Source organism: Mirounga angustirostris, unplaced genomic scaffold, assembly GCF_029215605.1.
Source record: "Mirounga angustirostris isolate CCGP_5_RB_7025 unplaced genomic scaffold, mMirAng1.0.hap1 SCAF_5, whole genome shotgun sequence".
In the NCBI taxonomy this organism is placed as follows: domain Eukaryota; kingdom Metazoa; phylum Chordata; class Mammalia; order Carnivora; family Phocidae; genus Mirounga; species Mirounga angustirostris.
In genome coordinates this window covers 19,631,507-19,646,931 of record NW_026991713.1, presented here as the reverse complement: position 1 = coordinate 19,646,931, position 15,425 = coordinate 19,631,507, and positions in this window count along the sequence as shown.

Below are 15,425 nucleotides of genomic sequence, written 5' to 3'. Positions count from 1 at the left end.
GCTTGACAGAAATGCAGAATCTTAGGTAAATTCTCTTCAAGATTTTACCATGTTCTTAAAGATGAAACACCATAATAACTAATATATGTGCCCCCTCTATACTCAGAACTGCACTACCTGTGGGGGCAGTGGCAGGAGGGCGGGTATCAAAAAGATATTTATCAGAACCACAAATAAGAATAGAAAGTTTTGAAAAATTCTTGTTTGTAAAACTTCATAATTTGGTCTAGTGTGATTTTATTCATCCATTCTTTTTTATGGAGTGTCTGCCACTAAGCAGGGACTTCTTTATTAGTTAGGACTTATGTGGTTACAAGTGACAGAGAGACCTAACTCAAACTCATTTAAGCAAAGGAGGGGTTTGTTATAAGGGATAATGTGATGTCTGTGAAACCCAAAGACAGGACTGTGCCTGGGGCATGGGAACAATTGAAACCAGGAGCTCAAAACCATCAGGGTTCTTTTTTATTTTTGTCTCTGTGCTTCCATTCACTCTCTTCATTAGTTTCATTCTTCGCTCTAGCTAGTGATCAGCTTTCTTCAAGTGTTGAAAAACATGGGAGCCAATAGCTCCCTAACTTAACAGCACATTTAATAACTTTGGTCACTAGGGGAAAAAAAAAACAAAACAAAAAACGAAACCTATCTTAACATTCTTCCAGCCTGTGAACTCATTAAGTCCCACTAAGTCCAAATCTGCATTTTAACAAAATGCCAAAGTGATTGGAATGTACACCAGTTTGCAAAGCGTGGTCTGTGGGACCAGTTGAAGCACCTGGTTTGGATTCCCAGGGACAGTCATGCCTGGAGGGGAACTTGGAGGAGGAGACAGTCTGCTAAAAGAAGGCAAAGTGGGAAAAGGCACACAGTGGAGAGATTCGCCTGTGCTCTAGCAGAGAGGCAAGAGAGAATATGCTGTTTGGTGGGAATTACAAGTTGTTCAGAATTTGGGGAACACAGGTTGCAGGTGGGAGCCTTAACTAACTCAGAGATACTCTTATTCAAGGAAAAAAATGATCAATTTCAGCACCTCCAGCAACTTTCTTCTTTGAGCCCATCTAGAAACATAGTGATTTGGAAGAAATACTTTGATTCATAGAGACAGCAGAATAGAGGTTACCAGGGGGCTGGGGGCAGAGGAGAATGGGGAGTTACTGTTTAATGGGTACAGAGTTTCTATTTGAAATGAAGAAAAAGTTCTGGAAATGGATAGTGTGATAAGTGGTACAACACTGTGAATATACTTAATGCCACTGAATTGTACACTTACAAATGGAGAAAGTGGCAATTTTTATGTCATGTATATTTTACCACAATTTTTAAAAAGCGAGTACTTTGGAGTCAAAGAAGACTTAATTTTCCAGTTTCAGCTTTGCCATACTCTTGCCATGACACCCCAGGCAAATCAGGTAACTTTTTGGGAACTCAATGTCTTCATTTATAAGATGGGACTAATGATGGTACCTGCCTCCTAGACTTGTCCTGAGGATTCAGTAGAGCAATGCGTGCAAAGCACTGGGAACTTGTTGGATTATCTTTATGCCCATTCAAGCTTGAAAAGCACATTCTTAGTACAATGCCTGGGATAGCCAGAGCTCTGCATTGCAGTTAGAATTATTCCTTCCTTTCCTCTTTGATGGTTTCCAATTCTGGCTGCACATTAGAACCACCTGGAGAGTGTTATCAAACCCCATGGCCTGGAAATGTGGCAGAAGCATCATTACTCCAGGTGATTCCAATGTGCAGCCAAGGCTGAGAAACTCTGCAATAGCAGTGGGTCACAAACTTGAGTGTGTATCAGGATCACCTGGAGGGTTTGTTAAATTAATTCCTGGGCCCCATCTCCAGAGTTTCAAGTTTAGTAGATACAGACCAGCCCTTCACTTTATTCCATCATCTGTCTACTACTGGCTCTTTCCTTTTGTTTGCAGTCTGTATGGTTCTACCCACTATCTAACCTCTTCCAGGTCCGTTACTCTACTGAAGTTTTTCTTGAAAACATTTGCCAGTAACCTTTTTCATGCCAATGGTCTCAATATTCACCAACCCATTCTGATTTTAGACACAATTCACCATGTCTCAAAATTCTCCTCCTTTGAATTCAGAGCCATACTCTTTGTGTTTTCTTCTTTCCTTCTCCTTCCCCAACTTAGAAGTAGGGATTCCCATGTGAGACTCCCATCACCATATGCTTGGGTCCCTATACTTATCCCTTAAAAAGAACGCAGTCTTTGATATGGGACAAACATGGGTTCATACCTTGTACTTGGGCAATTCACTCAAACTCTAAGTGAATTCTCATTTTTCTTTCTGGTGAGTCATGGGTAATGATAATAGCGCCTCTGTAATAATACATCTCTGGCACATAACACCTAACTATTAGTTATTATGGTGTTTCATCTTTAAGAACATGGTAAAATCTTGAAGAGAACTCCAGGAGCGGTGGGAATAACCCATGGGATACAGAGGGCAGAGCCAGGGATTTACCAAATCAGGATTTACTAAGAGGTAAGGAATGGTCCCAACCAAGGAGTTTTCAGGGGGCCTGGGAAGACACGGAAGTGATATATGGGATTTGACAAAAGGAATGACCAAGAAATTCCCTGTGACAACATTAAAATGTGAGCCTATGGTCTTGTCCATGCACAGGAAGGGTGTTATTAATGGTGCTAGGATGGGCTATGGAATGGTCCCAGAGGAAACCCACAAGGGAATTTCAACCCCATCGATGTGGAATTCAGTCCCTTTGGCAAGAAACAAGATGATAAAGAACCTGTTACAATTTGCACCATTTATTATAATTGTGTGCAAAACATGACCGCGGGGTGTTACACAGAGCTCTTGTTACAAGATGAGGTCTCTGAGTGCTGTTCCCGTCGATGATGTTATTCAGCAGGATGGCTCACATGTTGAAATTTGAAACTCCTTGGGTGAAGAATCCCTCTGCAGGCTGTACCAGATGTTGCTTGTGTAGCTCCCCAAGCACAGAGAGATGAGTTAATCCTTGAATTATTCTGAACTTGCATCAAACTCAGAGGCTTTGATCCAATGAGCCATGGCAATAAAAAAACAAGGCTATCAGAAGAGCTGTGGGTGGTAGTCCTGTCTCTGAGAGAGGAACAGGGCCACTGGCTGACAGCTGCATTCCAGAAGGCCTCCAGATGCAGAGAGCCATGAGCAGAGGGCCTCACTTAATGTGATGTTGTGAAAATCCTGCACTTGAAACACATGTGGTCATAAACAAAAACTTCCTCACCCTTTAAAGACCCTGCCGAAGCATCACCCTCTCCAAGCTGTTTCCCCTGAATGTTCCTCACTGACCCCCTTACCTTCTTTTAGCCTCATCATCCATAGCACACAGCTTGACACTTGGTTATTCTCCAAATACACAGTCTTCCCTCCCCAGTTATATGGTAAGTTCCTAGAGGTCCTAAGCCAAGTATATTTTATGTTTCTTTGTGTGTCTGAATGCCAGCACTCTAAGAGGCATCATGGTCATCTTTTCATCCCTAAAATCTAGTGCAGTATCCAGCATGTAGCAGACACTCAGTAAATGAGTAAATGGGTGCTTATTAAATGAATGGAATTGATTGACAGCTAAGTGGAGTTGGCATGAGAAATAAAAAAGGGAAGATGTCACAGGCATTTCTTGTTTTGTTTGCCCAGCACCTCACCCCGCCCCTTTCTTCCAGAACCTTCCTTTCCTTATCCCCATCTTTGTGGTTCCCACAGGATTTGCCATGTTGTTTCATGACTCTCTGGAGTTTACCTGACTCCAACTGCTTCAATGAATCCTTCCCTGGGATTTTTCAACTTGGAACCAGAAAGAATGTTAAGATAGGTTTCGTTTTTTATGTTTTGTTTTTTTTTTCCCCTAGTGACCAAAGTTATTAAATGTACTGTTAAGTTAGGGAGCTATTGGCTCCCATGTTTTTCAACACTTGAAGAAAGCTGATCACTAGCTAGAGCGAAGAATGAAACTAATGAAGAGAGTGAATGGAAGCACAGAGACAAAAATAAAAAAGAACCCTGATGGTTTTGAGCTCCTGGTTTCAATTGTTCCCATGCCCCAGGCACAGTCCTGTCTTTGGGTTTCACAGACATCACATTATCCCTTATAACAAACCCCTCCTTTGCTTAAATGAGTTTGAGTTAGGTCTCTCTGTCACTTGTAACCACATAAGTCCTAACTAATAAAGAAGTCCCTGCTTAGTGGCAGACACTCCATAAAAAAGAATGGATGAATAAAATCACACTAGACCAAATTATGAAGTTTTACAAACAAGAATTTTTCAAAACTTTCTATTCTTATTTGTGGTTCTGATAAATATCTCTTTGATACCTGCCCTCCTGCCACTGCCCCCACAGGTAGTGCAGTTCTGAGTATAGAGGGGGCACATGGTAGACATGGCATCTGGTAAGTTGATTCTTCATTTTTCATTTTCAATGATTTTTTAATGTGTGTGCATTGGTTGAGAATCTCAGATGCTTGGGGCTGCAAAGCCAGCTGTGCATGATGGAAGACATTTGTAACAACTCTGTAAAGTGCACATAGAGTGATGGGTTTTGAACAGCAGCTGTGAACTGAACACAAAAGGATGGTCCTCATGAGCAAAGGGGAGGAGTCTTTAAATAGCGCCACGGTAGACAAGATGGTACTAAAGACTTACTGGTGTCCACATTTTCTCAACTTCAAATTTAGCCACATGTCCCAGTGCGTATGAGGGAAATTTATGGGAACAATGGGACAGCTTATTTGATGTTGGGTCACCGGCTCAGTATCTCTGGTTACCATATTTGTAGAACTGATCTGTAGCATCAGACCTTTCTTTAGACAGGCTGGTCTACTTACTGCCACCCAAATGTCACGTGTGTTTTATCCTTAACACATTTTCTCAGAAAACTCCCGGTGCCAGATACCTCTTCCTGCCTTACTTCATTTCCTTTCATTCATATCAAACCCATCCCCCAAGCACAGCTATTTTATCTCCTCCAGAAGCAACTGTTCTATCTAACCATTGGCAAGTGGCGTGAAACCTAGTTGCTATCTCTGATCCATTCCCTTATACTGTTATTTGAAGCTTTTGGATGTGCTGTTTCCTTTCTGCAACTGAGCTATTAAGTCCTTGGGGATAACAGCAAGACAATATCAATAATCATAACAGCAACAACAATAATAGCAGCAAATATTCCTTGAATACTTGTATGTGCTGGCCATTTTAATCCTCAACACAATCCTGTGAAGGTATTAGTATAATCTGTGTTTTATAGATGGGGAGTCTAAGTCTTATGTTTATTTGTTAAATTGATTTTTAAATAAAAATTGTATATATTTACAGTGTATAACATGATTATTTGATACACATGTATATAGTGAAGTGATTACTGCCTTCAAGCTAATTAACATATCTTCTCCTCTCATAGTTACCATTTTTTGTTATTGCTGTGATGCGAGCACCTGAAATCTACTCTCTCAGCAAATTTCTAGAGTATTAATTATAGTATTATTAAATATAGTCACCATGCTGTACATTAGATCTCTATATGTATTCATCTTATATAACTGCAAATTTGTACCATTTGACTGACATCTTCCCATTTCTTCCACCTCCCATCCCTGGTAACCACCATTCTACTCTTTGTCTCTATGCATTCAATATTTTTATAAGTGACATCATTCAGTTTTTTCTTTCTTTCTGTGTGTGGCTTATTTCAGTTAGCATAATTTCTTCTGGGTTCATAGATGTTGACATTTACAAGGCTGGACAATATTCCAGTATACACACACACACACACACACACACAACAGTTTCTTAGTCCATTCATCTGTTGATGGACACTTAGATTGTTTCCATATCTTGAGTCTTAAAGATAATAAGTAACTTGTCCAAATATACACAGCCAGAATATGGCAGAACCAGAACTTGACGTCCAAACCTTTGCTCTTAACCAATGTGGTGTGTAATGTTGTCCTTCTTTGCATTGTCCAACTAGCACAAACCCTGTGTGCATAAGTATTTGTTGAATATAGGGGTTCTGTGAATATAGGGTTTTTATGAAACAATAAAGTTCTTCACAAGAGGCAGAGAGAAATTGAATTGAAAATACCAGAAGCAAATTCTCTACAAAGGGTTGGAGCATACTTGAAAGGAGCCTACTTCACTTTCCTAGTACCCTTGGCTAAAGGCAGTGCCATTCCCCATTCCACAAATAAGCATGCTTTATGCAAACAGAAATGCTAAAGATCAACTGTAAGGAGAGGGGCACTCTGGTGAAGAAGCAGCTCTGGGAGTTTGAGAGCCTCCTGATGGATCCTCTTGGGGGCTCTGCTACCACCCAGTCATTGGCACCTCTCTGGGACTCAGTTTCCAAATTTGTAGAATATTTCATTTATACTTGTTTATCACTACCCAAGTATGTTTCCTGGAATATTGGCCTTCCAAGAAATTCATAAAAAAGTAGTTGTTCTGTCAAGTGCTAATGGGAAATTGCATTTCCCCTTGGGTGACACATAGTCCATATTAAAGGATATGAGTAGGCCAGCAGGAAAGAACCTGCTTATTTAATGTTTACTTAATGTTTATTTAACTCAGCATTTCCTGGCCCTCTTTGGTTTCACACAATAGCTGCTAATATCTCAGAGCTAATACTCATACTTAGGTTAAAACAAACAAACAAACAAACAATTGGCTAAATAGTTTCTAAAGATCCTTCCTAACATTCTATAAATCTCTAAAATAATAATCTTACTTGACTATAAACTGCCCTCAGTGAATTAAAGGTCGAGTCACAGTTTCAAGTTTTTGAGATTTCTTTGTCAGAAAAGTTGAAAGGCTGTTAAGATGACGTATCCACGTTTAGCCGTTCATGCTGCCCTGTGATTTTCCTGAAGTGGACAATAGGGGGCACTAGGGGACTACAGTAACGGTCACCTCTCCACAAATGCCGCAAGAAAGGGCCACCTGAAGTTGTAGCAACAAGCCCTGATTCCCTCTCCAGCTGAATGGAAAGCTACTGAGAGCCAATTCCTCTCCCTTTGGGGTCTTTCTGTCTCTGTGTCTCTGTCTCTGTCTCTCTCCCCTCTTTGGAGGAAATGTTGGGATTGACTCAGGATAGATAACACTACATGTGGGCCCTTTACCTTTGGAGACAAATCATATAGGCAACTCTTTCCAACTGCTTTTCATTGGTTGTGTTCATTTTGGGGCAGTTATACTTGACAGTGGAAGTTATTGGACTAAACATAGAGCCTCTGAGTTGAAAAAGGAATTCTTTCCTTTATCAATGCTCTCATTTTAAAATAAAAAATTATATAGGTGAAGAAAAGAATAAACTTTTTTAGGATGTAAGTTCTTTTTAATTTATATTTTCTCTCTAAACTTCGGGTGTAAGGTTTATGCAGTAAGACTTTTTAATGATGTAGTAGACTATAAAAGTCTTGGGGGCAAAATGGAGATACATAACTTTTTCCCACTCATTTTTGTCATTTTCCTGTGAAGTAGAACAAGGCAGGCAGGCCTCCCTAACCCAGGCAAACACAAGAGATTGGAATGACCCATTCTAAGATGATATTGTCGCTTTTCCTCCCTCCTCCATCATTGTTAACTCCCCGCTTCCCCCCATGCTGCTACAAGGAGCCCCCCCACTAAGGAAAGAAATTTTACATAGACTTAAAAAGTGTTTTCTTCAAGAGAAAGTATAAACACGATTCGGGAGTATAGCCTACAGAAAGGAACAGAGGACCGAGAAATCACTTTTCACCCTAAAGAAATTCTCTACATCCCAGCTCAGAGGAATGTTGAGCTTAGAGAAAGTTTTCAGCATTCCCCTCATCTCATCCTTAACTTGTGTACTTGAGGGGACCTGAGTTTCCAGGCCATGCAGCAGCCAAAGCCTGCTCTTCCCACGACCTCTTGTTGGACCCCAGTCCCAACATTTTAGAAGATTTCAGGCCCTCATATTTGCAGGCAGCAAAGTGCACAAGCAATAGCCACATGCCACACTGATTCTATATGCTGGTGGAGCATCTTGGTGGAGCGTCTTGTTTGTGACAATCCCATTCTTGCTCCATGAGAACGGGGCGGGGGGTGGTGGTGGAAATGGCTGTGAGGGGATGCTGCTGGGCCAGCAAGCAAAGCCCGGTTGTCTGTCTGATTTCTGAACCATCTCCGCTATTCACCTCTCTCAGAAAGATGCTGGGAAGAGCTCAGAAGCTAATTAAGCAGTTTAAGCTCTTTGGAAAATTTCTAGTACCTGAGAATTCCAGGAAGTACTGAATCATAAAGCCAAGAAGAGGAAAAGATTCATGAGAAAAGGATGAAATGAATATATATTGAACAACTCCCATGTTGTTGGACGTATTTTTTTTTTTCAACCTCATAGTCACTCTTAGAGGTAGGCATCCTGTGATCCTCTTTTTATAGAGAGGGGAGGGAGAGGATCCAAGTGGTTGAGGCAGTGGGCGCAAATCACTGAACTTATAAGCTAGGATTTGAACTCAGGTCTGTGTTCACTGCTTAGAACCATTACACATTTATGGTTTGCTTTCACCTCACTAGGGTGAGGCTCAGTCCATATCCTCTATGTGTGAAAGATTTTTTTCCTATACCTCTTTCAAATCTGCACAGATAAAAATATTCTAGAACCACATTTGTGTCTGCCTTTCACAATCATTAGAGTGAGCAAGTTCTTCCTAGCATCTAACTTAAATACCCCCAAATGCAATGAGAACTACTGGCCTTGCCCTCAGGGAACATGGAAAATGGCTACAACGTTCCAGTTAGCAGCAGCTTCCATCCTGCTTCCAAATTGCTTCTGTTAAAAGAATCTCCAATTCAAAACACATGCACTGTCATGGATCCTTACCCCTGCCCCAGATGCTCAACTTTTCTTTGGCCCCTTTTAGGGTGAGCCTGAAATATCACTCAGAATCAGGCCCCGTTAACCAGATTACAGTCAAGGTGGATCAAGGCTTTTCCTCTACTCCCATTGCTGAGCTGAGATCTGGTCAGATCCCTTTTTTCAAAGTATGTTCTAGGGCTAACCTTTTTTTTTTTTTTTGATCACATACAAGGGCTTATGGCTGCCAGGGACCAGAAAACAAAGTTTCTTACACAGGGAATTTGGGCACTTGTTTTGATTCTTTACAAATAGAAAAATTTAGCCTGGGAGTCCCTTCGCAAAAATTACGTGTTCAGGGCATGATAGGAATGTGTAGCATTACAACAACTTGCACTTAAGCTTTGTGGAAAATGAAGGGAATCTGGAGGTTAGAGACCTGGGGGTGAATCCTGTCACAGCCCCTTAGTAGCTATGTGATCTTCTCATGTTAGTAAACTTCTCTAGACTTCCAATTTCTTCTCTGTGGGACACAAGTAATAATACGTAACTCATAGAGATGTTGAAAAGATTCCTACGAAGTGCTCTGCAAACATTTTAAAGATATTATTATTAGCACTATTGCCATTGCTTCAGCACTAAAAATGCCTATGCCTGATTCAAGAGAAGAATAACCTTCAATCTTGCTACTTTGGGACATACCTTTATTCTAGACATTTACTATGTGCCAGGCTTTACATATTTCAAGTCTCATGTGTATTAGCTCATTCTTACCTAGAAGGTAGATGCTATCTTTAGCATTCTTATTTTACAGCTGGGGCAAGGAAGTGAAGCAAATTACCTGCTTCTATGAGCTCATAAGTGATAGAACCTAGGCAGTCTAATTCCAGAATCCAGCTCCTGAGCACTTTATCAGATAGGACTCATTTTGGATATGAGTAGCAGAAACCCAGTGTAACAGTGGCTTAAAATAGATAGAAGTTTGTTTTTATCTTATGTAAGAGTCTAGAAGTTGTTAATTCAAGACCAGATTAGAGGGTTGGCTCCACAAACTGCTCAGGGCTCCAGGCTCCTTCTCTATTCCAGTTCTCCTGATGGGTAGTCTGGTTCCCAACATCCAAAATAGATGCTAGAGCTTTAGCCATTACATATACATTCCAAGCAGCAGGATAGAGGACAGGATAGGATAGAAAAGGGATAAAACACATGCCAGTTATTAATGGAGGACTGTTCCCAGTTGTGGCCATTTGACATTTCTGCTTACTTTCCATTGATCACAGTAGCAAGGGGGTTGAAAAATGTAGTCATTATTCTAGATGGCTAGGTGGTCAGTTAAAAATTGGAGGATTTTATTACTGAAAGAAGGGAAGAGGTAGTCAGAGGTTAGATGGATGTATGGAGGAGGAGGAGAAGGAGGAGGGGGAGATAAAGCTGGAGAGGTGGACAGGGGCTGGGTGAGGAGAACTTACTAAGACCCTACCATTCACCACTCTAATCTTTGGGTTAATCTCCAATTTCAGCAGGTGATAAGGGAAGGCAGGGCTGTCCCCTGAAAACCACCAGTTATGGCCACTGAATTGCCCACTGAAGCCTTATAATATGCACTCCTAGAATATAATACAGGTGTCCACCTTGGTGGTGGACTTGAGGCTGTTTTCAGTCTGAGATCCATTAGCTCATTAGGTTAAAATGGGGGTAGGTGGCTTTTGATTCATGTCTCCAGAGAGTGCAGAGAGAGGAGGTGGGGTAAGAGGACATTGAGATAGAACACAGGCTGAGTGGCCCTTGGCTGACTTCTCTGAACCTCCAGAGAGAGCCTCGATGCCACACACTGGAAAGTAACTTCATGGGTTCCAAAGCCCTTTCCCATATGCTCTTTCTCTTGGAATGCACAATAAGATTGTGGTAGGGGTTGCTTTGCTCCCTATTTTGCCAGTGAGGAAAAGAAAGTCAGAATCTTCCTAAGATATTCAGCAGGATGAAGTCTTAGAATCTGTGTTTTCACAAGTATTCCAGGTAATTCTTTTGTTCAAATTACTCTGAGAAACACCATGCTCGGGGTGCTGAGTTATATGGAAGGGTCACATCCAGAGTGGCAGATGAACCAGGAAACCATAAACTCCATGATGGCATTGAATTACATCTTTCATCATCACCGTTGTATTTCCACCAGCACATTGTAGGTACTCAGTACATATTTGATGAAAGAATGAATGAAGACAAGTTTAGGTATCCAGGCTTCTTGGATTCTTCTTCCTCTGGTGCTGTGGAATAATGCTAGAGTGAGCTCACATTTTGCATGCTTAGTGCTGACAAGGTAGGAGATACATGCTATTAAAACCTCCATTTTAGAGATAGAAACTGAAGTTAAATGACTTGCACAAGGTTACATAGATAGTAAGCAATAGAACCAGGATTGAAACTTGGTCTCTCAAATATCATACTCCCTTGTTTCTCTGGTAGAGAATAACTGTTCCATGTCAGTAGATTTATCATAGCTAAAATCATTCCCCATGAAACAGAAAAAGTCTCTTCCATAGATATTTAATATAACGGTTAACCTAATACACAGATGTGAGTCCTGTCACTTGACACCAGTGTTACAGAAAAGTTCCACTCTGCTTCATGGACTATTTGCTCATATTGAAGTGCCAGACTAGATCGGCAGAGAGGAACATATATTGACCTTGAATGTTTACTTTGCTCATGAGCACACATCTGTTTCTGTTAATGGGGATGAGGGCAATCAGAGCTAGCTCTCAGAGGCAGACATTCTTGACGTGGAATTCTCTCCCAGTCCGTGAAGTTTTATCATCCCTCAGGCTGCAGAGCAGGTTGTCAGTTTAGACACTGGCCAGTTGAACCTAGAAGCTTCTGGACTCTTCATTTCTTTGGAAGGAGGCATTGTTTCTTCAGGGCCTTTAGCTGAAGTTGAATCTTAAGGAGATATGAAATTTTTTTTTTTTTAAGATTTTATTTATTTATTTGACAGAGAGAGAGACACAGCGAGAGAGGGAACACAAGCAGGGGGAGTGGGAGAGGGAGAAGCAGACCTCCTGCGGAGCAGGGAGCCCGATGCGGGGCTCGATCCCAGGACCTGGAATCATGACCTGAGCTGAAGGCAGACGCTTAACAACTGAGCCACCCAGGCGCCCCGAGGAGATATGAAATTTTATGGTGGAGTAACTACATCAAAAAACTCCAGGTAGACTTAGAGGAGTTACACAGTTCTGTGGGGGGCCAATCTAACAGCTCTTCTGTTTTCTAGCAACAAATTCTAAGTACGAGAGCTGACTCCTTTTCCAGTCTTCCTTCTCAGGCACCGCCCCCCCCCAACCCCGGTCCACTTTTGTATCCACTGTCCCAGCTCTAGCATATGTGAGCAAGGAGAGGTTGCCCACATTGTGGAATGGTTTCCATTTCCTTCCTTTGCTGACATTCTTTTATAGAAGACGCAACACACAGATTGCACTGGCAAATGTTGCCCATAAAGTGTTTGGCACCAGCAGCCTTTGTGTGTTTTCTTGCAAGTTCTTCATTTGTCTTAGATGCAGGCAATGCCCTCGCACTGACTGACCACCATGACATAGGAGCACATAACTCAATGGGTGGTCAGTTAGTGGGTCTCATGAGGACTTTGCTTTGTCATTCAGCTGCTTTACCTGAAAAGGTGTTGTAGATAGGACTATATGTTCCTTGGAGGAAAAGGAATGTGACTGGGTTTGGGGATCTACTCCACCACCCCAAATGATGAGAACTGTTGTCAATTCATTAACTGACAGAAGCTATGTCCCATGACATCTGGTGGAAATGAAGCTTTTTCAAAGAGCAGGGTATGAAAAAATAGTGGGGATGGGAGGTATGGATATAGAGGGCCTTGATAGTAAGTCTGTCCATGAAGTTCATAAGTCTGTTCATAGTCTGACTTTGCATTTCTTTTCTAACTCACTAAAATTATTGTGATTTTTTTCTTAATTACAGAAGAAATATGATGACTTATGGTTCAATACTTCCATATGTAATTTCTTAGATTTGACATTTATATTATGCTTCTAACAGTTACATTGTTTGTCTTCTGAGATATCTGCTCATTCCTTTGGGAAAAGTATTATGTAATATGTACATATAACCTCTTGTCATCCCAGCCACCTTCATCACCTCCCCAGCCCCACATGCCACACAAACTTTCTCAAATTATAACTCTGCCAAATAAAGGGAACTAGAGTTCTGCATCCTGCCTTCCTGTGGTGCTGACAGAATATGATATTGGGCAAGCAACAGGTGTTTAAAGATTTGAGCAGGAAGGGACTTGCACCCACTCTAATGCCGCTGAGGTAGATGGGACTGAATAAGGTATGTCTAAATGTGAAAACTGAACATTACCTTCAAGGTTGTGGGAACCCAGATGGTTTCACCCCTTCATAAAGTTTCCCCTGCACCTAGCTTGGAGGGAAATGAAGTACCAGCACAGAGCCCCACCACCTTTATAATACCCTTTCAGGGCTCCAAGTTCCTCACCATCTAAGAGAGGGAAAAGAAACTGGAAAGAATACCTGATGTTGAGCTTTCTGCCAATTTTGTCCTGTGGGACACTAAAGTTGGGTTTAATTTAATACAGAAAAATAAGGAAATGTTATCATATACACTGAGTATTATGTAAGAATTATTGACTGTTAACAATATATATAAGACAAAGTGATCTCAATTTGCAAGGAAATTAAAATTTAAATGAAACTTTTCTCTCATTAGATTAGCAAAGATGCTTTTAAAAGCTCACACTTAGATGTTGAATAAGAGTGAAGAGAAATGGGTATGCTTATGTACTTTCATTGGATTTATAAATTAGTATCATCCTTTTGGCTCATAATTTGGTCATTAAGAGGCTTAAATTTTGGCAGCAATTCTTCCACCGATCTGTTATGATGAAATAATCAGAAACTTGGGTAAAAATGTATACACAAAGATGTTCATGGTAGTGTTATTTATAGTTATAATGAATGTGATATAATGATTTAGGTAACAATATGATTCTAATGATAAGAAAATGGTTAAATAAATGTGGCACATCCATAAGATTTCATACTGCAGAGGTCAATAAGACTTTCTAAAAATATGTCTCTCTCCCAGATGAAATTAGATATAGATATGTATAAGTCAGCTCTTATGGCATACACACCACCTCAAAATTTAGTGGCTTAAAAAGTTCTCAAAATGTGTGAATTGGCTGGATGGTTCTTCTGGTCTAGGCTGGCTGGAACTTGATGGTTGAGAATGACCTCACTTACCTTTGTGGGATAGCTGAAACAAATGGAACAGCATGGCCTCTCTCTCCATGTGATCTGTCATCCTCTATGTCAATCTTGGGTGATTCTAAAAGCATTAAGAGAAACAAGCCTCAATGCACAAGGACATTTTAAGCCTCTACTTACGTTACTTTTGCTACTGTCCCATTAGCCAAAGTAAGTCATATGGCCAAGCTGAGTCAAGGGGTAGAGAAATAGACTCAACCTCTTGATTGGAGGATCTGCAAAATATTGTGTCCCTTGGAAAAAAAATGTCACACCACATGACTTGATTTGGCTAATAAAATGTGAAAATTTGGAGGCAGAAGCTCTAACAACCAATGCATGCCCTCCTATTTTCTCCTTCCCTTCTTTCACAATAGCCAGATACATTTGAGATGGTAGCTGATCTTTCTGGCTTGGTTCCAGAATGATCAAGATAAGCAGAATTGCCATGCCAAATTGCACTGGACATGAGGTTTGAATAAGAAATAAACTTTATGACTGCGATGAGAACTCAGTGTTATACACAACTGATGAATTGTTGAACACATCAAAAGCTAATCATTACTATATGTTGGCTAATTGAAAATAAAAAAAAATTAAAAAAATAAACCTTTGTGATTGAAGCCATGCAACAAAGTTGAGTTTTTTTGTTATTGTTACAAAACCTGGTCTATCCAAACTAATACAAAAATTGTGCAGGAATTAAAGTGATATTTTAAAAGAATGATTTTTCATGTGGGAAAGTGTTCATTATATAATTCTGTATCAACCAGCAGCTTATAAAGCAGGCATATACTTTTATAATCCTAAATTTGTCAAAACGAGCAAAACACAGACACATAGCCTGGAAAGAAATACATCAGAGTGTTAACAATGGAATTACAGGGCGCCTGGGTGGCTCAGTCGGTTAAGCGACTGCCTTCGGCTCAGGTCATGATCCTGGAGTCCTGGGATCGAGTCCCGCATCGGACTCCCTGCTTGGCAGGGAGTCTGCTTCTCCCTCTGACCCTCCTCCCTCTCATACTCTCTGTCTCTCATTCTCTCTGTCTCAAATAAATAAATAAAATCTTTAAAAAAAAAAACAACAATGGAATTACAGGTAATTTTTATTTTCTTCTTTCCCATGTTTCCCATTTTATTTATAATCAGTGTTTATTATCATGCCAGATAATATTATTTTTTTCAGTCACCGGTCACTCCTCCCTGTCCATTGTCAGGTGATTTACTGTACCTCCTATGGGAAGATTTTATGTCCTTACCTCATTGGGTTTGGCTATGTGATATGCTTTGGCCAATGAA